General features: G+C 34.4%; 1 long non-coding RNA gene across 1 annotated transcript; it reads left to right on the plus strand.

The window, feature by feature from the left end:
- The first annotated feature begins 428 nt into the window (after positions 1 to 428).
- Positions 429 to 2737, plus strand: LOC148272594 (uncharacterized). Its single transcript, XR_015824811.1, has 2 exons — positions 429 to 822; positions 924 to 2737. It is a non-coding gene; the product is annotated as an uncharacterized LOC148272594 (long non-coding RNA).
- The last annotated feature ends 22594 nt before the right edge of the window (positions 2738 to 25331 follow it).

Consider the following 25331-nt stretch of genomic DNA (forward strand, 5'->3'; position numbering starts at 1 on the left):
GCAGGGAGGAACATAGACAGATTCTGGAGGACGTCGGGGCCCACAACGGGCTGTAGCCCCACCGGTGATGCTGATGATGGCTACTCTCATATTAAAACCTGAAAAAATAAATCAAGCGGGAATTAGTCGGCTTCGTATCATAGTGGTTGGCGCGTTGTCCTACCATGCTCGACGACTTAGGGTCGACAATATTTTTCACTGTTTCTGGACTGGCACCAGAAACGTAATACTGATCACCTTACCTGACAGATGATTGAGATGTGCTGCATTTTTTTTACGAAGCAGTGCCCTATGATGGTGCGGATAGGGATGATTTTGATTAAAATTGAGTCATAGAAAGACGATGTGTGACATTAATGGTCAAGCTAAGCAAAACATATGAAAAGTGAAGCTATGTAAATTATATTGAAAGTGGAGCTATGCAAAATATATCAGAGCCGGATCTACCATGGGTTCAGTTTGCACAATGAATCAAACACTTAGAAGGGAGGGGAGAATATACTCGTTTCAATTTACAAACTTATATGTTCCCGTCCCTTTTCAATAAATGAAAAGGCACTAGCGCACCTTAGGTCCGGGGCTGAAACGTATGAAAAGTGGAGCTATGTAAGTAAAATACGAAAAGTGCAGCTATGCAAAACATATGAAAAGTGGAGCTATGAAAAAGTGGAGCTATGCATAACATATGGAAAGTGGGGCTATGCAAAACATATGAAGAGTGGAGCTATGCAAAACATATGAAGAGTAGAGCTATGCAAAACATATGAAAAGTGGAGCTATGCATAACATATGGAAAGTGGAGCTATGCAAAACATATGAAAAGTGGAGCTATGCAAAACATATGAAAAGTGGAGCTATGCAAAACATATGAAAAGTGGGGCTATCCAAAATATATGAGAAGTGGAGCTATGCATAACATATAGAAAGTGGAGCTATGCAAAACATATGGAAAGTCAAACTATGCAATACATATGGAAAGTGGAACAATGCAAAACATATGAAAAGTGGAGATATGCAAAACATATGAAATGTGGAGTTATAAAAAGCTAGAAAAGTAGGTTTAAATACTTGTTTCAGCAATCGCTACCTTCAGAATTGAATTGAATGATATTTACGACATAAACACACTAAAAAATGAAAAAGGGATGAGCGGTCGAAAAAAAACGACCATCACTCTGCCTCATTCCACGAATATACTAATTTTCCTTTGTAGGTTAGGTTAGCAAATGCTTGTTATTTCCAACCTATTCTAATAGGCTTAAACCAAATCTATTAGAAAAGAAAATGCTTCTTCTTAAAAAACCAGTTAAGTTTTTTTTTAAACAATACATTCCTTTAAAAAGACTAGACGCATTGGTTGTGCAAAATAAGTTATTGTACATTGTATGTACTGTTTTTATTAACTAATATTTCTATATTACAAGTATATTCAGACGAATTTTATGTTTCTAAGTAATTAGTCATAAAGTTACAAACCTACTCTGGACGAACTAAATAAAAAAGCATAATTTATTAATATTTGAAAAAAATCATAAATTCAGACGACACCATTATTCCGTTGTGTTGAAATATCAAAATAAATATTCAGCGAGTTGCAAAACCCACTCCGACTCGTACGTTTATTGTAATTTGCATACAGTAAAACAATTATTATTCTTTGTTTTCTTAAAAGTAGTAGAAAACCTCTAGAGTGTGTTTTGTAACTCTAAAAGCAGCTGCTACAGGCAGCGAAATCCACCAAAGGAGTTTTAAATGTGCCCTCTGATTGGTCAATCTGGTAACGCGTCTCAACCAAAAAGAGACCGCGTGATAGTAAGGAAATTTATGGTCTAGTCTAGATACTGCAACAAAACCGATGTTTTTGATAAGTGACGTTAGTGGGCGCTTCTCAGGGGCGACTTCGTGGTATGGACCAGCGCTGTTATACAAAATCCTCCGCGAGAGCGCGCATACAAATTGTAGCCTCGAAGTTGCAATTCGTAGTAAAGCCAAATATGCGGGTTTCTTGACCAATCAGAGGTCGCATTTAAAACTCAGTTGGTAGATTTTGCCAACGCATTTAAATGTTGCGTTTTTGTCAAAATTGGTGAAATAGGCTGCATGAAAAAATAATTATACAAAATTCGTTTTGATTTTGTCAACACAACGATTATTTAATTTTTTGTGAAGAAGAAGAACTTAAGTTTTTTTGCTACAACTTGCCCCTAATTTATCCTTAAATATTTTTATAAATTATCGATTCCTTCACCTTCATTTTTGTGGAATCTTTTAAAATAAATTATTTTAAATAACATGGTACAGAGTGACACGCATAAGTTGACGAAAAGCGAGTTCACTGTGATTTGTTTTAGTATTGCCAGATTAAAATATTTTCAGTATTTCATGGTTATTTATAAGTAAGACTACAATATATTTTTTTATATTGTCCATTGTTCAAATTATGTTTTCACATCTATTTACACCGGAACGTCTCTTATTGCTAAATCTCCTCCTCCAAACCCAAGTCTTTAAAGTAATGGGCTATTAGGTAAGGGGCGAGTGCTCTGACATCTTAAGGTTTAACCATTGTTCAACCAAGGATGCTGCTTTTTATGATATAAAGCATCACATTAACATAGAAATGTGTATCATAACCTACATACATCTAGATTCTAGGATCAAGCGTGTCAAATTCAAAGGCTACATGGGCCAAATATTGGTTTAAGCTAACGCAGGTTGCAAAAAAAGAAAAGAAAAACTTGACAAAACAAAATGTTTTCATTGAATGATTGGTTTATTTTGAAAAGTATAGATAAATGTCAAAAAAAACATCAAACCCTTATCTGCACCCGTTGGTGCTTTGGGCACGTCATTGGAAAAGTACATGCAGAGTTTTATTGATTAGATTTTAAATATTTATTACTAGAAGTTACACGCGGGCTTGTCCCTTTTGGAATTTCTCAATCGGACTGAAAAAGTCTTTAAATGCTCTTCTTGATGTTCGGCAATCGCGATGGGAATCTCCCCCTTCAGGGGGGTCACCTTTCTTTTTTTTCCTTCAATCCGTCAGCGCTTAAAATCTTTTTGGGTTATCCCCGATCACTGGACTACGCAGTTTTTATCAGGTCATAGTAAATTAAATGTCAATTTTTTGCTTTTAATATTGTTTATTCTCCTTGGTGCTGCTGCGGATACCCTAATTTATCTTCTAAACACATCCTGTGGTCTGGTCCCTTTCCCCTATCTATGGTTATCGCATGGAGCGTCTCGCTACTATCCGTTGCCCTGCCATAGGTACTGTCGGATATACAGATCTGGCGGCTTCCAAAAAGAATTTTAAAGCTGTTAAAAAGTTTTGTAATAATTTCGGCGAATTGATCATGTCCAATGATTTTCAGGTGTACTAATTTTTATTTTAACACTTATCCTTCACATCAGAAATGCGTGCATCCACTTTTTAAAATCGAATGATCATCATTCCATGTTCGCTCCCTAGTCGGAGCAAATGGTATACACGAAGATCCTCCAAGCATTTCTGCCAGATGCCAGCTCCTGTGCATCCTTCCAAGTCAGGTTCGCGTCCCGTAGTTCTGACACGAACTGCCGATCAACAGTCAGGACGTCGAGAACCTGATGCCTTGTAAAGTAGGCAAGCGTGGTTAAGGGTCTCAGGAGGCATCCGCTGCATATGGCCAAGCCAACCGTATCGCCTCCGCTTGATGACAGTTGTCACCGGAGTTTGCTGCGCCCGTTCTCTTATTACTTCATTCCTTACAAAGTCAAACCACCGCACACCCAAGATTCGTCTGAGACACCTGTTCTCAAAACTCAGGATTTTGCTGTTTTGGGCCCCAGTGAGGTACCACGGTTAGCATCCGTGGAGAAGAATAGGTGTTATGCAGGCGTTATATGGGCGGCATTTGGTTTTCACCGAGTAAATGTATGATCTCCATACAGCCTTCATACTGTTGAATGTGGTGCCTGCTATTTCTAGCCGCACTTCCAGCTCTTTTTGAAAGCTGCCACTTTCCCTAACATATACTCCAAGGTATTTGTAACTCTCGACCCTTCCGATGACTTGATTTGACAGTCAGGAGATTTTGGGCATCAAGGCATGAAGTGTTACACAGTACATGGATTTTTGCAAGAATGGGGCGTTTACTGTCTTATCTTCTTCACAAAAAGCTTGCGCTTTGAGAATAGTCTCTTCTATACTGTATTTGAGTTTGTCCAAATATTTGTAGACAAAAGACTGGATTTCACCCCCTCGGGAGTCATTAAGATTAACAAATTACAACAGGGATGAAGAATACCTCAGATAAGGGAATATGGAAGTCTAGGCATTTACAGGGCTTATGACCTGTCAAAAGCTGTTTTTTTAAATTTTTATTTTTTTTAAATTTTTTTTTACAATAAACATAATAATAAAACAGAGTATTAAATAGTAAAGTATAATTACATAGCAATGAAATACATATTAATAGAAAAATAGTAAACAAAAAATCCCACAAAGGCATGGCCATTCGTAGGTATACAAGAAAATGTTAATGAATTTTTGCTCTTACAATAAATAATGGACAGTTATAATATTTTTGTGTAACATAAGAAAAAAAAAATATCCTGTAAAAGATAATATGATATTCTAAGTTTAAGTGGCCACTTTACACACTGTGTAACATTCACCATTTTGCCTATGTTTGAACATTCATATTTCTTCAATTCTTCCATTTGTTGATTTTAGTGAAGTTAAAGAGCTGAAACCTTTATTGTTGCGAAGAGATTCGTCTGACTGAATTATTATAGCCTCCGTGGTGTAGTGGTCAAGACGCTTGACTCACGCGCGGAAGGTTCCGGGTTCGATTCCCGGTGAGAACACAAAAATTAAAATGCGATTTTTCTCAAGCCTGGGTGTTCTGTGATGTAATTCACCACTGTAATTAGGCCTCCTGGCCTGTTGTGGTGCAAAAAAAAAATTCACATACTAGGCAACGCCTGAAAACAATTTTCCCATTTTTAAACTTCTTGGACCAGCTGGTTTTTTTACAGTAATTGAGCTTGTCCAAATGTTTGTAGACAAAAGACTGGATCTCACCCTCCCATCAACAAATGGAAGAGTTGAAGAAATATGGATGTTCAAACATAGAAAAATGGTGAATGCTACACAGTGTGTAAAGTGACCACGTAAACTAGCCATTGACAGGTCATAAGCTCTGTAATTGCCTAGACTTCCATATTCCCTTCTTTATGGTATTCTCTATCCCTGTTGCAATTTGTTAATCTTCTATACTGTTTTTTTATAATATACATACTATACTATACTACAGGCATTGTTCATCTCAAATTGATTATGAAATATCTATACACATTGTGGATGCTACGCTTTATATTGTAAAGAAGACGCTTCCTCGGGGTACTGTTAGTTGTACCTGAGGATGTGAGAGCACTCGCCCCCTGCTTAACAGCCCGTTACTTTAAGCACTTGGGCTTTGAGGAGGAGATTTAACAACATGAAGCATTTAACCCCCATGTACGTTCAGCGATATTCAGTCGCTTAAAAGTTATTCAGATTTTTAAGAACTCATTTTTTAAGTACGTCTTTGATGCACAGAAAAAATAAAACAACTTTGTTTTTAACCACTAATTTTTATTTTCCACCGACCGGTTTCAAAGCAAACAAGCTTCTTCGTCAAGGTTTACGTAACTAATGAATTGATTCCTTTTTTATTTTCATCATGTTCACTAAATACTACACGTGGGCCCAATAAATCAAGTCGTTTTTTCCTTACACGGGTGGTAATTTGATATCATTATTTTCGAATTTAGACAGGAGAGGACTAAAAGAAATATTGTTTATTTGGTTATTAATTATTGTTTTCTTATTATGATGTGAATAACCACAAAGTTAGTGCTTCAAAAATAAACTTTATACACAAAAAATATTTATTTTAGCACTTGTACAATTCAAGTTCACATTTTAACATGATGCCTTAGCACTAGGCAAATGAAATTTTCAGAGTTACTTCTCCATAAATAAGAGTAGTTTTTTTTAAATATATTTTTTTATAGCTCTTAAAAGTTAGTTGAAAAATTAAGTTTGCATATTTTTTGGAAAATATTATTTTTTATTTGGAATGTATTGTAGGCTAAAAGGCCTACTATTGAGCTACTCGTAAAAAAAAGATACTATCGTAGACTTAATAGTTTGGTTACACTTGGGACATCCAGCCTAAAATCAGATTTTTACTAAAAATTCTTCAAAATCTGAATAACTTTTAAACGACTGAATATTGCATCGCTGAACATAGATGGGTTAAATCGATAGGCATTGAGGTCCCCCGTTGCTCTGCCACCGATGATCCACCCCCCCCAGTTACAGGCTGTATATGACAAACGAACGAACTAACGAAACGAAAGTGTGACATTATAAACCTGCAAATTGAACCTAAATAAAATAGTTTTTTCGCTGCTGGTTTTGTTGGTGTTACCAAAAACAGTGATCGAAATTGGCCTTTTTGGTTTGAACCCCTTCGATTATCAATTCTTTGTAACTGGGACATAACTACCATCAAATTATTGTAATCTCCATCTCTGTGAATGTTGGTCTATTATATTGTCGATATTTATAACGTAAGAAATGATTCAAGTATTTAATATTCTTTTTTGTATGCACAATTTGCACAATGTTTTGCACGTACTATTGAATAACATTAATTTTAAAGATGGCCGAATGTAGGCTTCATTGTTTTGTTAAGCGCTATTACTAATGTCTTGTGATATTTAGATCTTGTAAATTGTTTATTATGATAATATATTTGAAGCTTATTTCAAAATTTAAAGTTTTTAATTTTGTTCCCTTCATTTCCCATATATTCTTTTATTACCAAAACATCAGCGCCTTGGGAATGACTAAAATACCGATAAAATAAAATACCAGAAGCCGCGTAGAACCAATGTTGCATACGTCGCACTTTGTCCAAAAGTTTGTCACATGCCTCCCCCTACCCTATCCCACCTGCGCGCATGCGTGAAGTGGCCGCGTAATGTTGCCAGACCGTTTTTTTTTTAATATAATATTATCAACATAATATTTTATTGTGATGAAAAATTTTAAGTAAAAAATAAAATAAAATTGAAACAAAAGCTTCATGAACAATATTTTGAGTTTGTCCAAATTTTCGTAGACAAGGACTGGATTCAACTTCCTGGGGAGCTGTTTATATTAACATATTACAACAGAGATGAAGAACATTTAAGAGAAGGTAATATAGAAGTCCAGGCATCTACAGGGCTTATGACCTGTCAATGGCTCAAATATAGGCAGAATGGTTAATGTTACACAGTGTGTAAAGTGGCAACTTAAACCAGCCATTGACAGGTCATAAGCCCTGTAGATGCCTGGACTTCTATATTACCTTCTCTTAAATGTTCTTTATCTCTGTTGTAATATGTTAAAAGCTTCATGTTCTAAACCAGAGGTTAAAAATAGCTTAGGATTTACTTCCAATGTGAATTGCCAAATTACAAAAAATAAGCTGCCATTTGTAATAAACAAACCTTTTGGACAATGGAAATCTCACTTTTTTTATGGTTTTAAATTAATAAGGGTCAATGAAATACATCATCATAATTCCCTTTACGCACTAATGGTGTATAGGGCACTGCATTGGTACACCAATCGCATTGTATCTTGACCAGTTTTGTTTCATAGAGATAAGATGATCAGTCTTACGCTTCAGGTCAGGGGCTATGAAATATTCTAGTGTAAAAAAGACGTTTTTAAATGAATATTTCATGTCAACCATGTCGGCAATCGAACCCGAGACCTCTTGCATGGTAGGCAAACTATGAAATACTGTCCAGTAAAAATTTTTTTTTTACTTAGTATCAAAAAAAATATTATTTAATTTATCATTTTGAATTCCCACCAAAGCGGTCCATTGCATTGGCCACGCCCCTAATACGTCACGATTCATGTTAATTTCGAACTTTGTTTGTGATCGTTTAAATTTACATAGAAAATTGTCACAATTATCAAGGACGTATCGCATTTTTGTAGGAAAATATTTTTTAATAATTTCTTTTTAAAGTTTTCTCAAAAAAAAAAAAAAACATTTCTCTACAGTATCCATATTGATTTGGAAAATGAAATTAATTTTTCTAAATCAATTTCATATATTTTAATTTATATTCCTAGTATGTGATATTTTCCCATTCTGGCAAAGAGTCTATTTCATTTAATTTTTTTGCACCACAACAGGCCAGGAGGCCCAATTACAGTGGTGAATTACATTACAGAACAACCAGGCTTGAGAAATATCACATTTTTAATTTTTTTGTGTTCTCACCGGGAATCGAACCCGGATCCTTCCGTGCGTGAGTCAAGCGTCTTGACCACTACACCACGGAGGCCGCCTATTGAGGGGTTAACACATTTTTTGCAATATTGTTATGATGTTGGCCACAATCCAAATTCGTAGCATACGTTAAGCACTAAATTTGTTTTGAGAAGGGAATATGGAAGTCTAGGCATTTACAGGGCTTATGACCTGTCATTGGCTGGTTATAGTGGCCACTTTACACACTGTGTAACATTCACCATTCTGTCAAACCAGCCAATGACAGGTCATAAGCCCTGTAAATGACTAGACTGTGTAAATCTGTAAATCCCTCTCCTCCACTCTATTTCCTTATCCCATAACCTCCATATTGTTGTATTATATAATATACTAGCGGACCCGACAGACGTTGTCCTGCCCGAACATTGGCTTGCCTGCTATTAGCTTGGAAAAAGACTTTTCATTGATAAGTAGGTACCTAGGTACTTGTTTGTGATTAAATTCCAAAACTAAAAATGGTTAATATTCAAATATTGAATTTAAGTAGGTACCTAGGTACTTGTTTATGATTGAATTCCAAAACATAAAATAAATATTTTTTCAAAAATGGCATTCTTTTTGTAAACGTCAAACTCTGGTTATCTCACCAACAGAGGGTTGTACTTATGTAGGAATACGATTTTTTTTAATGTATTGAATTTTATATTATTTAAGTATTACTAAAAATCCAGTAAAATTAAGTAAATGGGTAGAAATTATAAGGAATTTATGGAAAGAATCTGATTGAGATCCACAAAAAACAAATGATGTTTGTAAACATTCAAAAACAACCTTTTTTTAATACAAAAAACAACTTCTTCTCATTTATGCTTCTTACTTCTTTTTTACATATTAGATTGAAGATTTTAATATCTACGAACACGCACAGCGCATAGATCTATATTTTCCTGAAAACCGCACGTAAATCGGTTAATTGTTGTTTTTCCTAAATTAATAAAAAAACGGAGTCCTCGTCCCATCCCTGATGTATGGGAGCGAAGTATGGACTTGGAAAAACAGGGATGAAAGTAGGCTGAATGCTGTCGAAATGCGATCTCTCAGGCGAATGTGTGGTAAAACTTTGTACGATAGATGCACAAATGTTGAGATCCGTACATTATGTAAGGCTGAGACAAGCATTATCGACAAAATCAAGAAAGGAGCTCTGCGCTGGTTTGGACATGTAGAACGAATGGACAGCGAGAGAACGGCTAAGAATATTTACAATGCGAATGTTGATGGATGCAGAAATAGAGGAAGACCGAGAAAGACATGGCATGACCAAATCCAACAAATACTTAAAGATGGACATGTCAAAAGTCGGAATAATCGGCGCGCGTGCATGAGAAGATGTATGAATGTAGAGGAAGCGAGATCTGTATGCAAAGATAGAGTGTTGTGGCGTTCTATCCTCTCTGCCTACCCTTACGGGGAAACGGCGTGATGGTTTGTTTGTTTGTTTGTCTATAAAAAATAAAAAAAATTGTATTAGTAATCTACGTTTTGGCCATTAAAAAAAAAAATCCTACATAGTAATATAATTACAAAAATACATCTTAAAATTAAACTATTACATGAATTGGAAAAAATGCCCACAAAGACTTTAGCGTCTCTGAGCGTGGGCCATTCCTTTTTTAATTATTTAAAAGTTTATAGCATATATATATGGTATGACATGACCATGAAAAGAATTTGAAAATAAAAGAATAATAAAAGAAAAACCAAATTAACATATGCTGATATTACGAAAACATTATTTATTTGCAGTATGCATTTTTTAATTTTTTTTTTAAGAATGTGTCTATATGTTCCTTACATGCTAATCCTAGACCTCAAACCTACTTTAAACTGTGCCAGTAATTTAATGTTTTGTAGTTCGTTGGTTAGAAGATTGAAGGATCTTGGACCAACATGTAAGGAGTGCCTCTGTGCGAACTTAGTTCTGCATCCTGGAACTGACAGTACACTATCGTATCTATTACTAATACGATTTAAATTGTTACTAAACAATTCCCTATTCAAGTAAATATATTTCAGGCGCTGAAATAAATACAATTTTCTAAAATTAAGGAGTCCACTCTAAACGGTATTAATTTACCTTATTATTAAATGATTAGTTAATGTTTTATTTACGTTTGCCTAATAAAGATACCTGTTTTTTTTAATAATCCAGTCAGTAAAATATATTTTGTGGTAAAACATAACTTAACATGACACAAAATTATCTTATATTTGTGATATATTGTTCGCGGTTTGGCAAAATTGCGCGGCCACTTCACGCATGCGCGCGGGTGGGATTTCGTGCAGGGGCATTATTACGTATGCAAAGTTGAGTCTGCGCGCCTTCTGGTATATTAAATTCTATGTCAAAATTTTTAAAAATGGGTACTGATTTTTGATTTTTTTCCAGGCTTGTGATGTATCGCAAACGACACGAAACCACCAAGGGAGGCTACGAGAGTGTCAAACTTCTTCGCGGGGCAAGAAAGCCGTACACGGAGCTGCGGAGCATGGGCGGGAAACGATAGAAATGCTTACACCAACAAAATGGCCGCCGAGTCATTTTTATTGATATATTTACTCATGATTTACCGGGGTAGATAGTGTAAATCCCAGTTTAATGGATTTCCAACTACTTTAAGTACATTTTAAAATGCTCAATAGTGTAAGTAGGTAACTTTTTACGCATAAAAGAACTTGAACGTCTGAGAAAATGTGAAAGAAAATTTAAGTGTTAAAAAAATTACCTTTCAGCGTCTATTTTTGTCTGTAAATCGCATCACTTACTTCACTAATTAATTTAACATTTATTTTGTATGATAATAGGTTTTTTTCAATTCACTTTAATCGCGCGGTGTTTTGTACATCAATGAGGAAGTCTTAGAAGTGAAAAATTATTTCGTTTTGCTGGGCAGTAAATGTGTCTTTGTTCGGGCAAGCCAAATTAAGACACAAACAGTGCCTTGCTGCTTTCCCCTGCTGTGTTTATTTAAAACTTGTTTGAGCGCTCCGTGTGCACACTTTGCTGGTCACATTTTGGTCACAAGCTTGTCAGTGTATGAGTCTGATCTGCCACACTTTGAGGTAAAAGGTTCATTCAGATAAATTCAGTGCGTCACTGCTGTGCTCTGCTGTGTTTAGTTCAGTCTGAATTTTGAAATTAAAACTTGTTTGGGTGCACTTCACTTACTTACACACCTTTTGCTAAATGGTGAATGAGTGATACGTTACTCTTTAAGCAGAGTTTACATAAGGACATTAGAATAAATATGACAATACTATCCTATCCAAGCTCAGTCTTGACTCTCTTTTCTCTTATGTGGATTTTTCCTATTATGATTAATCATCATCATTCCATGTCCGCTCCCTAGTTGGAGCATATGGTATCCACAAAGAGCCTCCATGCATCTCTGCCGGCTGTCAACTTGTGTCCTCCCAAGTCAGGTTCTCGTCCCTATGTTCTGGCATAACTGCCGACGAACAGTCAGCAGTGGACATCCAGGACGTCGAAAACCTGATGCCTTGTAAAGTAGGCAAGCGTGGTTAAGGCTCTCAGCAGGCATCCGCAGTATATGGCCTAGCCATCCGTATCGCCTCCGCTTGACGACAGTTGTCACCGGAGTTTGCTGGGTCCGTTCTCCTATTACCTCATTCCTCACAAAGTCAAACCACCGCACACCCAAGATTCTTTTGAGACACCTATTCTCAAAACTCAGAATTTTGCTATTTTGGGCCCTAGTGAGATGCCACCATTCGCATCCGTAGAGGAGAACAGGTGTTTGGTTTTCACTGAGTAAATATCCAATCTCCAGACAGCTTTCATATTGTTGAATGTGGTGCCTGCTACTCATAGCCACACTCCTAGTTCTTATTGAAAATGCCATTTTCCGTAACATATACTCCCAGGTATTTAAAACTCTCGACCCTTTCGATGATTTGATTTGACAGTCAGGGGATTTTGAGCATCAAGGCACGAAGTAATACACAGTACATTGGTTTTAGTATGACCGTTATGATCAAACAACCGTTTATGGTAGGCAAACTTATTCATAAACTGTGACAAAATAACTATTTTAATTGTGTTTTTTGTACATTTAAGAGTAGTATCACAGTGGATTTAGACTTTGTATTATTGTGTTTATAAAAACAAATTTTAAAGATAGCTTCACGAATCTTCCTCATTGGTGTGTTTTTCAATCGCTTGTTTTACAAAAGCATTCTTGTGCTCCTAAAGCTGGTCCAAGTATGAATCATCTCTAAATAATCTTCGTTTAGTTTGCCTAGTCCTACAGCTAGAGATGACTACGGATGCGTCAGGAGAACCTTAACCTAAGCTGCCTCTTCTCCACACCTGTAGTCTCCCGCCTTCCTGGAAGGCTGTTGATGACGGTCTTTCGACTTTATTCATTGGAACTAAGGAGGTGGTAAGAGTGCTGGCTAGCTACACGGTCTCCTGGAGCATCTGGTCATGTCCACATGCTCCACTTAGTAGCGGATGTGGTTTAGGTTTTCAGTATACTACCATCTATGGTCGTGTGAGTGTTCAACATAACGCTCGAGAGACGATATCTTCTGTTTACCTTTCGTGTCTTTAAACCCAACCCAGCACGAAGATTCAACTCTTTATTTTATCAACCGACAACCTTATTATATGCTGACAAGATGGGACTGTACCATAGAATTAAGAATAGTCCAGAAACCGCATACGCGCATCAAACAGAAGGCGACTAAACTACTCCTTAAGAAGTAGTTTTACGTTTTGAGCATTAGTTTTCTTTGTCGTCGCATTAGTTTCTTTGACGTCGCTCAGTACGCAAATCCCGATTTAAATTCAAGTATGCAGTGTTGTGTCATTTTAAAGTGTAGAAGTACTAATGGGATAAAAAAGAAACAGGATGCGATCACATTTCATGTGTAAGTAGCAAATGCATAACTTAAAAACTGAATTGTTTTTCTATCTGTTAGATTGTCAAAAAAACCAAATGGATGTTTTGTTAGTGTAGCCAGGGTAGTCAATTTTTTTACGCTACTTTGTTCATCTAATGAGAGAACTAACGAAAACTGGACCTCTCGGATTAAACAACGCCGTGGTAGACATTTGACCGAAATTATCTTGAAAACATAATGGCATCAAATATTATTTAACATGGCATAAAAATATCCGTTTTATGTAAATTCAAAGTTCATTCATTCAATTTCTCTTATTAAATGACCCTTTCCTTATCTACTCTGTTGTGTCAATTAATGTTTCCGCGTGTACAATAAAATTCTAGAGAAATTAACAAATAGCTTTTTTTAAATATAATTATCTTACATTTATTGTTATGATTATATTTTTCGCGATCTGGCAACATTACGTGGCGACTTCACGTGGGGTTTTAAGGACACAGTCCGATGTATTCAAATATGATTCTACGCTCCTTCAAGACTATTCTTAATTCTATGGACTCTACTTTCATGACAAAATTCTAAGTCTGGTTAGATGGATCACGATTTATTCACTTGTATTAAATTTTAATTATCTCTATTTTCAATTGAAGGGGTCAGCGCAGAAGTGACGTAGCCATGGCGTTTAGACGTGTAGCTATCGGGTGTTCAATCGGTAATGTGCCATAAGCGCTAATGCGCTAATACGCGTTAATACGCGCTCTCCGTTTCCGTGCTCCAAGGGCCGGCCATACACAAATTGCGCGTAAGACGCATGTCCTTGTACGCGCTTTACGCGTCTAAGTCTAGTGTTCCGAACGATTTAAGATTGCATACACTCAGAGACATCTTTTAGAAGCTTGATGAAACATATTGACATCGACTCGACAGGGGTTCAAATGAGAGTTTCTTAAAATTGCCTAAAATTACTCCGTCTGCTGGGAACTTCCAAAGCAAACTATGCCTTGCGGCACAAAACCGAAGCTCTTTTTTCTAACAGGGGTGCACCGGTAGTAATACGGGTTTTAAAATTAAAAAAATGATTTAAAGTGATTCTAAACGAAAATATGAAACTTATTATTCATAGATGGCGCTTTTATCGTTTTTGATTGAAAAATGCAATTTTTACGTTTATTTTCAATGGAAATTTTACAAAACTTGGTTCGCGGAAACTTTACGCTATATTGATTGTAACAAATACCATAACCATATCATATAGGTCCAAAGTGGTGTAAAAAACATACATCCGAGATCTCGCTATTGCCGTGATCGTTATAACCAAGTTCGACTGTATATATTTTTATTTTTTAATTTATCCATTGGAAGGACGTTATGCGGTACAAGTTTGAAAGCCAAAAACGTCTGTGTGCAGTATTTTATATAATGTTTAAAAATAATCAGTACATTGTCTTGCCTTAGTAAATTTAAGTAAATGAAATGAGAGCTTTGAAAGACAAATACCTATGTAATTTTATATATTTTAAATGTAACATAAATAAATTGTAGTGATTTTAATAAATTATCTTGAGATCTCTAACAGTGACGAGTTTTTAGTGATTATCAAACAGTCATAGGCATTAAATAATCCTAACTTAAATGTACATAGGAACATAAAGTCGGGCCGACGCCAAAGTCTCGAAAGATAGAAGTTTAAGTAAACTTTTATATCTTAAAGGAAGGTCTTTATAGATTACCGATTTTGGCTTTGTCCAACTATAGTCCTTAAAATATAGCTTGATTAAAAAGACAGCTGCCAAACTAATGTGACCAGTGATGGGAAAAAACTGATCACTGACCATGTACCGATCAAATCGATTTTATCTGTTTTTTTTATGCAAACATAAAACTCTGTTTTTGATAATTGATATAAAAACGCAAAAACAAGCATATTTATGGTGTGTTTAAGACAATTATTTACTAAAAAAATAAGACAAAATACTTTTTTTCAGAAACAACAACAAATTAATTATTTTTTATTCGATCGATTTACATTGACCAATTTGTCCCATCTCCAACATTTTTGCAAAATGATGTAACCTTGTAAGAACGTCATTAATAATTAGGTTTATTTTTTTATTTTTTTTAAAGCTGATTTTATGTAGTTATGTTGATTTATATGTCAAGCGTTGTATTAAAAAAATTAATTAACATGCCAGATACCAATGATTTTCGTGTGCCAATATAAATCACTCCTCAGACGTTACTACAAAGTTATGTCGTCACTTTTGCTGACAACGGTCATTCAAGCTACATTTTTATAATTTGTTACACGAGAGTAGAAACCAGTAAACATCAGAACGACAAATTATTTTTAAATATATTACAACGAGATGAAGAGCATTTTATAGAAGGGAGATAGGCACTTACTTGTAACCCGTCATTTTTTTTTTAAATAAAAATATTAGCGTTTTTATAATTTACCCAAATATTTCAATTTCGGTGGCCATTTTCACGATAGAGTGGGGTTCAAACAGCCAGTCTACAGTTTTGAAAAAAATTGATATTGGTGTTCTCGGGTGCCGTTAGGTTGATTCTATGTTTTTATTAAAACAGCCGGACCGCATTCATACAAAAAATTGTAATAATCAACTTCTGAAAATTGTGTTGATCACAAAAACGGCATTTCTCAATTCGCTAAAACACCCACAGCACTAGAAAAATCTTACGGTATGCTGATGAGAAAATTAACGCCTTTGGAAATATAATTATCTAATTATGAATTCATTAATTTAAAAATACCCGTAGTAAAAAATATGTTTTAATACAGAATGTGACCTCAAACATTCAAAGTTTGAATGAGGTATCATTCAATATGAGATCTGGCTGTTTTCAGCAAAATGCAAACAAAAGGTGGTGTGGTCATCTAGACTTTAAAAAATCACCAAAATTCCTTTAACACAGTAATTTTTGTCTTAAATTATTATAACAAATGAAATAAATGATTCTTTACAAGTAAGCACCCTAATATAAATATAAAATAATAAGTTCCGTACATAATGACGCAATATACATCCGAGTTTTACTAGGGTAGTTTTCTGCAAAATGCACACCTTTTTATTTTTTAAAAGGATTAACCCGCTAAGCCTCTATTTTGAGGCTTGTCAGCAGGTGGGATAGAAGGGATATGGAAGGAGGTAATGAAAAACTAGGTTATGTGTACCCAGACTTTAAAAATCAGTAAAACATGTCAAATACATAATAAAATAGTATTTTGTGTTATAAAAAAGCAAATGTTTGCATTATTTATAATTTGTGAAAGTAAAAAATATTCTAACTGCTGTGTAGATTTGATCGTTCACTCTTTTCACAAAAGTTCTATTATCTCATTTTTACATTTCTATGGCTGGCTGCTTTCTACTACGTTCTATTTTAACTAAATACTTTAATTATGTTTAAGTCATTTTTCTAACCAATGAGATGTAGATTATCAAGAATTGTTCATTACTCTTTTGATATTATCACCTTTAAACATCTTTAAAAATTTGTATGTATTCTTAGGTCGAGAATTTAAATATGAATTTTCCTTGATTCAAACAACTTTTGCACATGTTATAACCTCAAAATGTATGAAAATACTTGTAATTTTTTTTACTATCGTGCCTTATGAGTATCAGTTATATGATGCTTCAAATGTTGACAACCACATCTAGTCCCTGAAAACAATTGGTATAAGTCAGTTTAAATAAATAGTAAAAATATTATTGTTATCAAAAACATTTTTCACTTTGTGGTATGACGTTTTACACTTATTTGTTTATAAATTTGTATAAACCACTTATTTATTTTTTATTTTTTATTACACTTTGACCGGCTTACTTCAACACCACTAAATAAAAATAATTTTGACTTAGAATTAAATACTATAAAGAGTATTGCTTTCAATAATGGCTATGAACTTAATTTAATTGACAGTATTTTGAATAAAAAACTTAAATTAAACTATAGGAAAAAATACTTATACAGTTCCCAAAATATTTCCAATAAAAATGAGAACTGGCGTAGAATTTTGTACATTAATTCATTCTCTAATAATATAGCGCAAATTTTACCTAACAATATTAGGCCAGCTTTTTATACTAATAATAACATAGGTAAAATATTAACAAATTGTAAAGATAAGGATGATAAATTAAATCATTCGGGAATTTATAAATTAAATCATTCGGGAATTTATAAATTAAATTGTTTAAATTGCCCAAATTTATATATTGGAAAAACTTCACGTAAATTTAAAGTTAGAATCAAAGAACATATAAGATGTCCGAGTAATAATAATTTTTCAGAATTCGCAAATCATCTTATATCCGAAAACCATGAATTTAATCAAGAAACGTGTGTAGAAATTTTGCACGTCAATAAAAATGGTTTTCGTTTAGATAATTTAGAACGATTAGAAATTAGTAAAGCCATTAATCAAAAACTTCAAATAATAAATTATCAATTAAATTTAACTTCGAGTCCTCTTTTAAAACTATTTCCGTTATGATTTATTTTAGATAAAATAAATCATAACGGAAATAGTTTTAAGAGAAAGAAGATTCTTTCTCTCTCTTTCTTTCAATTTTCTGTCTCTTTCATACAATATATTATTATATAAATAGCAACGCGTGCAATTATAAGTTAGTTAAATTCCTGACGATGAGGTAGTAACCTCGAAACCGGTCGAAGTGTAATAAAAAAAATATTTAAAAAAATGTACAAATTTATAAACAAATAAGTAAAAATACTGATATGTTTTAACATGACACCCTTTTATGTATAAGTATTTGTCTGAATTTAAGAAGCAATGATAAAAAATACTAAACATTGACAAAATATGTTTACAAATAAAGAGATAAAATATTATTAATAACATTAATTTAGATAAGAGACGTGTTCTATCAAAATATTTTGGGTTTGATTCCAATGTAGGTATATTTTTTTAAGGAATTATTTTTCAATCAAAGATCGGATCATAGATCCATCGTTAGGGCCATGCTTTACAATCGCAATTGAATCCTCATTCATTTGCTAGCACGGTTATTTTATATGCACAACAATCAAAAGAAATGGGTAGTTAAATACACATTCCTTTTAGTCTTTGAACTGTTGTAACCAAGCATACCATGGAGAAACTCTGTGGAATAGAGAGCCATGGATAATCAATATCCAGTATGGAAAAAAATTCTTCTAAACCATCTCCACTATAAGATTTCAACCCACATGTCCCTAAATCACCGAGCCACTCTCAAGTCTACTTTGCACCAAAGAGTTGTAAAAAAATATCATTACTCGTGTTGGTATTGCCGAAAACCCTGGCAGGTTGCAGGACAAATTCTATCAGCTTTAATGAACTACTACTGTTTTAATCTGTAGTTCAATCACAAATAACTATCGACATGCTAATAAGCGACGTGATAACAATTTCTCACCATGGCTGTTTATCGTGTTCGCGATCACACTGGAACATCCGTGAACACCTCATATTCAATGTCAAAGAGCTCGTAAGAAGGTTAAGGGATGAGGAAATAGGAGGAAAGGGAATTTTATAATATAGTTGACCAATTCATAATTTTGATTTTATAATAAAATAAACATAATTAAAGGAACATAAACATACTGACAAATATTTCATTTTACAGTGTTTCAAAAAGTTTTTTTTTTGGAGCCGAGTATATAAACAGAATTAAAATAATTATTGAATTTATTGCAAATAGACATGCCGTCACTAACAGAAACACCTCCACAGTGCATTATTCTAGGTAAAGTTTTTTTATTAGATCTTTTAAAATTTGAAAATGACCACAAAACTTTTGGATTGGTCTTCAGCGAAGTCTCTATATTTTCTACGTATTTGTCTAAACAAATTTTATTTACAGGCTTTTGACGGGATCTTAGTAGCGAAAAGGTTAAATAATCTACAGCGCAGTTATATTTTTAAATTTGCTTGTAATACCCTCAAATGGTGGTGGCCGGTGCGTTTATTTGACAAAGCAATTGACTTTTCTGGACATGCTTATGTGAGTTTTTATGTGATAACGTCTAGCACTCATTAATCCTGATAATTGGAGTTTTACTGTATCGATATAAATCCCACTATTATCATCATTCCCTTTCCGCATCTAATGGTGCATAGGGCTCTGCATTGGTACACCAATCGCGGCGTGGTTTGATCATTTTTGTTACATGTAAGATAACCAGTTTTACGCTTCGGGTACCAGTCCAGGGACGTTGAAATATTATAGTGTGAAAACGCCCTTTTGATTAAAATTTTTCATATTTAATTAAATCGGGAATCAAACCCAAGACCTCTTGCATGGTAGGCAACCGCGCTGACCACGAGGCCGAATCGGCTACAAAGATTAGGACATGCCAAAAATATTTTTTATATTTTGCGGTTTGCCAACAATATGTTCAATAACGTATATTTTTTTTGCTAAAATGATTTATGAAATTATGTAGTATTAAAAAAACGCTTTTTCTAGAATAATTATATACTTGTATTACTGTATATTTAAGAGTATCGTTGTTTCTTTACCCATTAGCCAATTTTATTTGCCAATTAATTAAGGTAATATTATTTTAGCAGAATATCCGCGTATGATAATGATTAAGTCAAATCTAATGTGCCTATATCACAAAATGGCGTCTCAAATGGATGTCAAATTGAAATGTTTTTAGTGTGTAATTTAATTCATTGTTTTGTTATGACGTATATTAAATAGACGCGTTACTAGTGTGAAGAAAATTGCATTTTAATTCATTGAGATATAATATATAGAGATAACACTCCATACAAATCCGAGCTAAAAAGTCGTCGAGCTAAAAAAAGGACAGGGATTGACCAGTGGAGATAGAAAATATTGTCACGTCGACTTTGACAAGCAAATCAAGTACAGTAAAAAGCACGAACTGCTTACATCGGTCCACTGTAAGTTCTATTCAGTATGTCGCTCCCTTCCGCATACGCGTCACCTTTGTTTGTCGTTTTGCTTTACGCCCGACTAACTGAGCAGGACGGAGACAGGAGATAATTCGCAAATTGTAACATATTAATAAGACTTTTTTTTTCATTAAAATAGCTATTTTAAACAAATATTAATTAAGATAAGAACGTTACTCTCCGGGGAAAGGTTATGTCATCGCTTTTCCATATCGATTTGTGCATTATCTTAGCGTTATGTAGGCATTTTAGTAATTTCGAGGAGAAAAGTAGCTGGTGAACGCTCGCAACAGACTAAAGCCCGTTCTGTCAAACATACACCAATTGGCCGCAGATTGAGAGAACATTTCGAGCCATAATCGGCAGAACAACGTAAGCGACATTTTTGGTGAATTGCGTTTTTTTAAGGAAAAGTGTTCCTTATTGCCCCCTGCACAAGTGTTAAAATCATCATGGCTCTATAATTTTTTTTTTCGTAAATGTAATCTTTGCGTTCTTATAATTTACTCAAATATTTAATTTTGAGGGCCATATTTAACGAGTTTTAAATAACTCACTATTAGAAAATGGGTATCAAGTTGGGGCACAGTGGTATTCGAACCAGGGGTCTTTGGTCCGTGAGTCCGAGACACTAGCCACAGGACCACAACCCGATCTTTCAAGATCTTTTTTGTTCACCCGCCCTATTTAAGCATATTTATTTTTATTTATTAAAAGAAAACAACAGCCATTACAACAAAAAAATACAATATTTACAAATAAACCAAAATTATAGGCCAATTATAGTTTTCTATGTATTACTCCGCATCATTCCACTCTTTTAAAAAAATACATGTTATTTTTAAGCTAAGCAAAACAACGTAACCGACGACAATGTAGGCGGTTACGCTAGCTTGCACCACTGTCAGAACTATAGGCAAAACAGCTTTATCGCCGCTATTTCAAAAGCGGAAGGTATTTAAACAATTTGGCTGTCATTTCAGTATTAGCAGTATTAAAAAATATATATGAAACAAAAATAAAAAAAACTTCTCCTGCACAATTAACTTTTTGTCGCTTACGTTGTTCTGCCGATTATGGCTCGATATTTCAAACGCTCATGTTTACTCTAGTTAAATACCTCAATGTTTTAATTATTAGTGTAATTTCTATCAGACTTTCATCATGATTAGTGATGCAACAGACCTCTTTTTCTGTTCCCGCAACTTTTATAACGAAAATTTGAACAGAATTTTACGTCCGGGAGGGGTGTTCCTGGCGTTCCCGCCATCCGCAAGCCGAGCGCGTGGTTTCGACACTTGTCACAGCGCGTTTGTTTACATACTTTTTTTACTTCATTATACGCCGTGACGTGAGTGTAAGCTCGTAAGATATTCTGTTCTTGTTTGTTTTAGTAATAATTTTGTGTTGTGTGTGCAATTATTATTAAACCAAAAACAAGTCCTGTTTGGAACTGTTTCATTGAATTGGCAACCAAACAGAATGAAGTTCAACCTACGTCATCACCAATGATAAATTCATCATTACAAATGTTAGAATCCATAGAAATGAAGACCAGCAAGACTCGATTACAAATAACGAGAATGACAATCTATTTTTGGAGACAGTCACAACTTCAGGAGTATAAAAAAGAAAAACGATTGGCTTTACACGAGGATCTCCTTATGTGGTGGAAATAAAATTCATAAATTCCTAAAGAAGTCAAACAGGGATGTGTAATGTCACCATGGTTGTTCAATATATACATCGATAACTGAAGGAAAGAACTGAAAGATTTAAGAATGGAAGCAAAAATGAGTGGTATAACTGTTAACTGTCTTCTGTATGCGGATGATGCCGTGCTTCTTGCTAGCAGCAAAGAAGACCTGCAATTCTTGGTAACAAAAGTCTACGATGTATGCAAGAAAAGCGATTTGATTATGAATGTTGACAAATTGAAAGTTATGGTTTTTGAAAGGGATGAAAATATAACTAAATGTGAGATCAGTGTGAACGGAAATATTCTGAATCGGGTAGAAGAATTTGTGTATCTGGGAAGTATGTTTACTAGGGGTGGAAATACCGAGAAAGATATTGAAAGGAGGGTGAGTGCCGGAAGCAGGGTGAACGGTGCACTGAAATCTACTTTGGCAAACAAATGTTTATCACAGGAGGCTTAACTAGCAGTTCACAATGGAGTTCTAGTGCCAACTCTAATGTATGGGAGCGAAGTATGGATCATGTATTGGAGAAATGATGATGAAAGTAGGTTAAATGCTGAAGGTTAAATCTCAGGCAAGTGTGTGGTAAATCGATGTATGATAGGTGCACAAATGTCGAGATCCGTGAACTGTGTAAAGCTGAGAATGAACAGCGAAAGAACAGCTAAAAGGATCTACGATGCGAATGTTGATGGATGCAGAAAACGAGAAAGACCGAGGAAGACATGGCACGATCAAGTTCAGCAAATACTTGAAGATGGACATGTCAAGAGCAGGAATAATCGGCCTGCGTGCATGAGATGTATAAATGTAGAGGAAGCGAGGTCTGTATGCAAAGATAATGTGATATGGCGTTCTATCCTCTCTGCCTATTCCTACGGGGAAACAGCGTGATGGTTTGTTTGTTTTTACTAATATTTTGCCATTAGCAAGCCAATATTTAACAGCTCCTCCCAGCAGCGTCGCCAGTGACCAATTATTTAGCGGAGCTGGTCTTGATGGGCAGATATAAAAGTATACTTGCAAAAGCGCAACTCTTCGGAAGAGCAAAAAAACGTTATTATAAACCCAATTAGATCCTCAACACAAAGACAACTTAAACAAATACAAACTAATACCACTTTCGGACAAAGGGATTTTGAGTATTATTCAATTAAAATCTATAACCTACTTCCACTATCTATTAAAACAATTAGTAACAAGAAAATGTTCAAAAAGGCTATCAAAATGGATAGTGGAGCTGGGTAGAAGTAAAATGGATTATCTCATTCGCTCAAACCAATATTGAATCAACTGCTCCACAAATATAAAGCTTATGTTTTATGGTTCTTTCATTGTGCGTTTTGTAATATAAATAATATAGATGTAAAACTGTCTGAACTAAAACTGTTTAAAACTGTCTGAACATTTTGTTAATTATCTCTGTGTTAATTAAGTCTTCTTTATTTATTCTCAAATGTAAAAATATTTTTTTAAAAGTCAATTGTTAAGTGTCCTCGGCACGGGTAACCCCAGTGAGGTCACATTATTTTAATTATTAATTATAGTTTATAATGGAAAAAAACATGAATAAATTATTTAGCTACGAAACTCATATTTTGCAAAATGGGTTATTATTTAGAGATAAATTTATTTGTGTAACAACATTCAAGTAATTTGTACAAATAACAGAAATATTCCTAATAGAACCATTAAAGATGGGACAGAAATGAGTCTTCTTATACTTCTAGAACTAATATTATTTGTACTACTCAATGAATTATAGAAATGAGTCCACTTATATTACTGAGACCATGTAATATTTGTGCTACTGAAAATATGACACAAATGTGCCTACTTATTTTTATTAAAACCAAAGTTTATTAAGCAAGTTGTTTATTTATGTTTTGAGTAGTCATAGAAGTGTACCGTTAATACCACTGATGCAGGCATATACGAGGAACATTTTCGCATATAAATCACAAACTTATTAAGCAAGTTGTTTATTTATGTTTTGAGTAGTCATAGAAGTGTACCGTTAATACCACTGATGCAGGCATATACGAGGAACATTTTCGCATATAAATCACAAAATGAACAAAAATGCAGTTATACTCCCGCATTTTTGTTCATTTTGTGCCCGCCCGCCAATCAAAGATATATATGAAGAACATCGGAACAGATTGTTAGGTGTAAAAGAGACCAAACTACTTTTCATCAAATGATACCTAATTTTGAGAATTAATTTAATTAAAAATTGTTTTTTAAAAAAGAGTGTTTTTTTTTTCATGCTGTTTACATTTCCGCATCCGTTTCCGCTAAAATTTACTTTTTACATCTGTTTCCGTTTCTGCTAACGTTGCATCACTAATCATGATCAGACACTATGCTACGCGGAAAAATTTCGTCGTGTGTGATAAAAAAAATGCTTCAAATGCACTGCAAATGTTTAAAACATAACAGATATGACGTTTGTTAAATTAAAATACCACCAATGTTTAATTATGTCCAAATGCTTGAAGACTGGCTGGATTTCCTCCCTAGGGAGTTGTTGGAAAACATGTTTTCTCTCTGTTGAAATGAATTTAAATATGAACAACTCCCTAGGGAGGAAATCCAGCCAGTCTGCAAGCATTTGGACATAATCAAACATTGTTGAATTACTACCTGGTAAAAGAAGAAGTATACAAATTGGAATTGGATTGTTTTCAGGCGTTGCCTAGTAGGTGATTTGGTTCAGCCGGATGAATCTCACCCACGTGATAAAGGTTTCAGCTCTTTTACTTCCCAAAGTCAACAGATGGAAGAGTTGAGGAAATGTGGATGTTCAAACATGGGCAGAATGGTGAATGTTACACAGTGTGCAAAGTGGCCACCTAAACCAGCCAATGACAGGTCATAAGCATAGACTTCCATATTCCCTTCTCAAAAATGTTTTCCCTCTCTGTTGAAGTAAATTTAAAATACCACCGCTCACCGACTTTTCTATGTCTACCGGTTTTGAGACGTATCCGTCTCTTCGTCAGGACTAGAGTAAAAATACCGCAGTCTACCAAATCGCTCAGTAGTATACCGGTAATCTACCGTTTCCTACCGTTGTTTTGGTAGCTTATTTTTTAGGTAAAAAATATGAAATATTTTGATAAAATAAACACTTTTTTACAATGGTTTTATTATTCTTGTTTTATTTTGAGCCCCTTGCCGTCTCTTTAGTAGTTTATTGATGAATTATTTCATGTTTTGTGACAGTATGACTTCTTTACGGAAGATTTTTGTGAGAAGGGCGAAAAAATCGTTTTATTAATATTTTGAGTACCGGCCGAATACACATAGAATTTACCCTGTGCCCGGCCCATTTTTGTGAAATTTCATGCTTTGTGAAGGGTTTCTTAAAAGTGGCATAATTATAAAAATACTGGGTTAAATCAATTGGAACTTCTCATATTTATT

This window comes from Micrasema longulum, unplaced genomic scaffold (assembly GCF_059751315.1).
Source record: "Micrasema longulum isolate JH-2025_06_02 unplaced genomic scaffold, ASM5975131v1 h1tg002280l, whole genome shotgun sequence".
Taxonomy (NCBI): Eukaryota; Metazoa; Arthropoda; class Insecta; order Trichoptera; family Brachycentridae; genus Micrasema; species Micrasema longulum.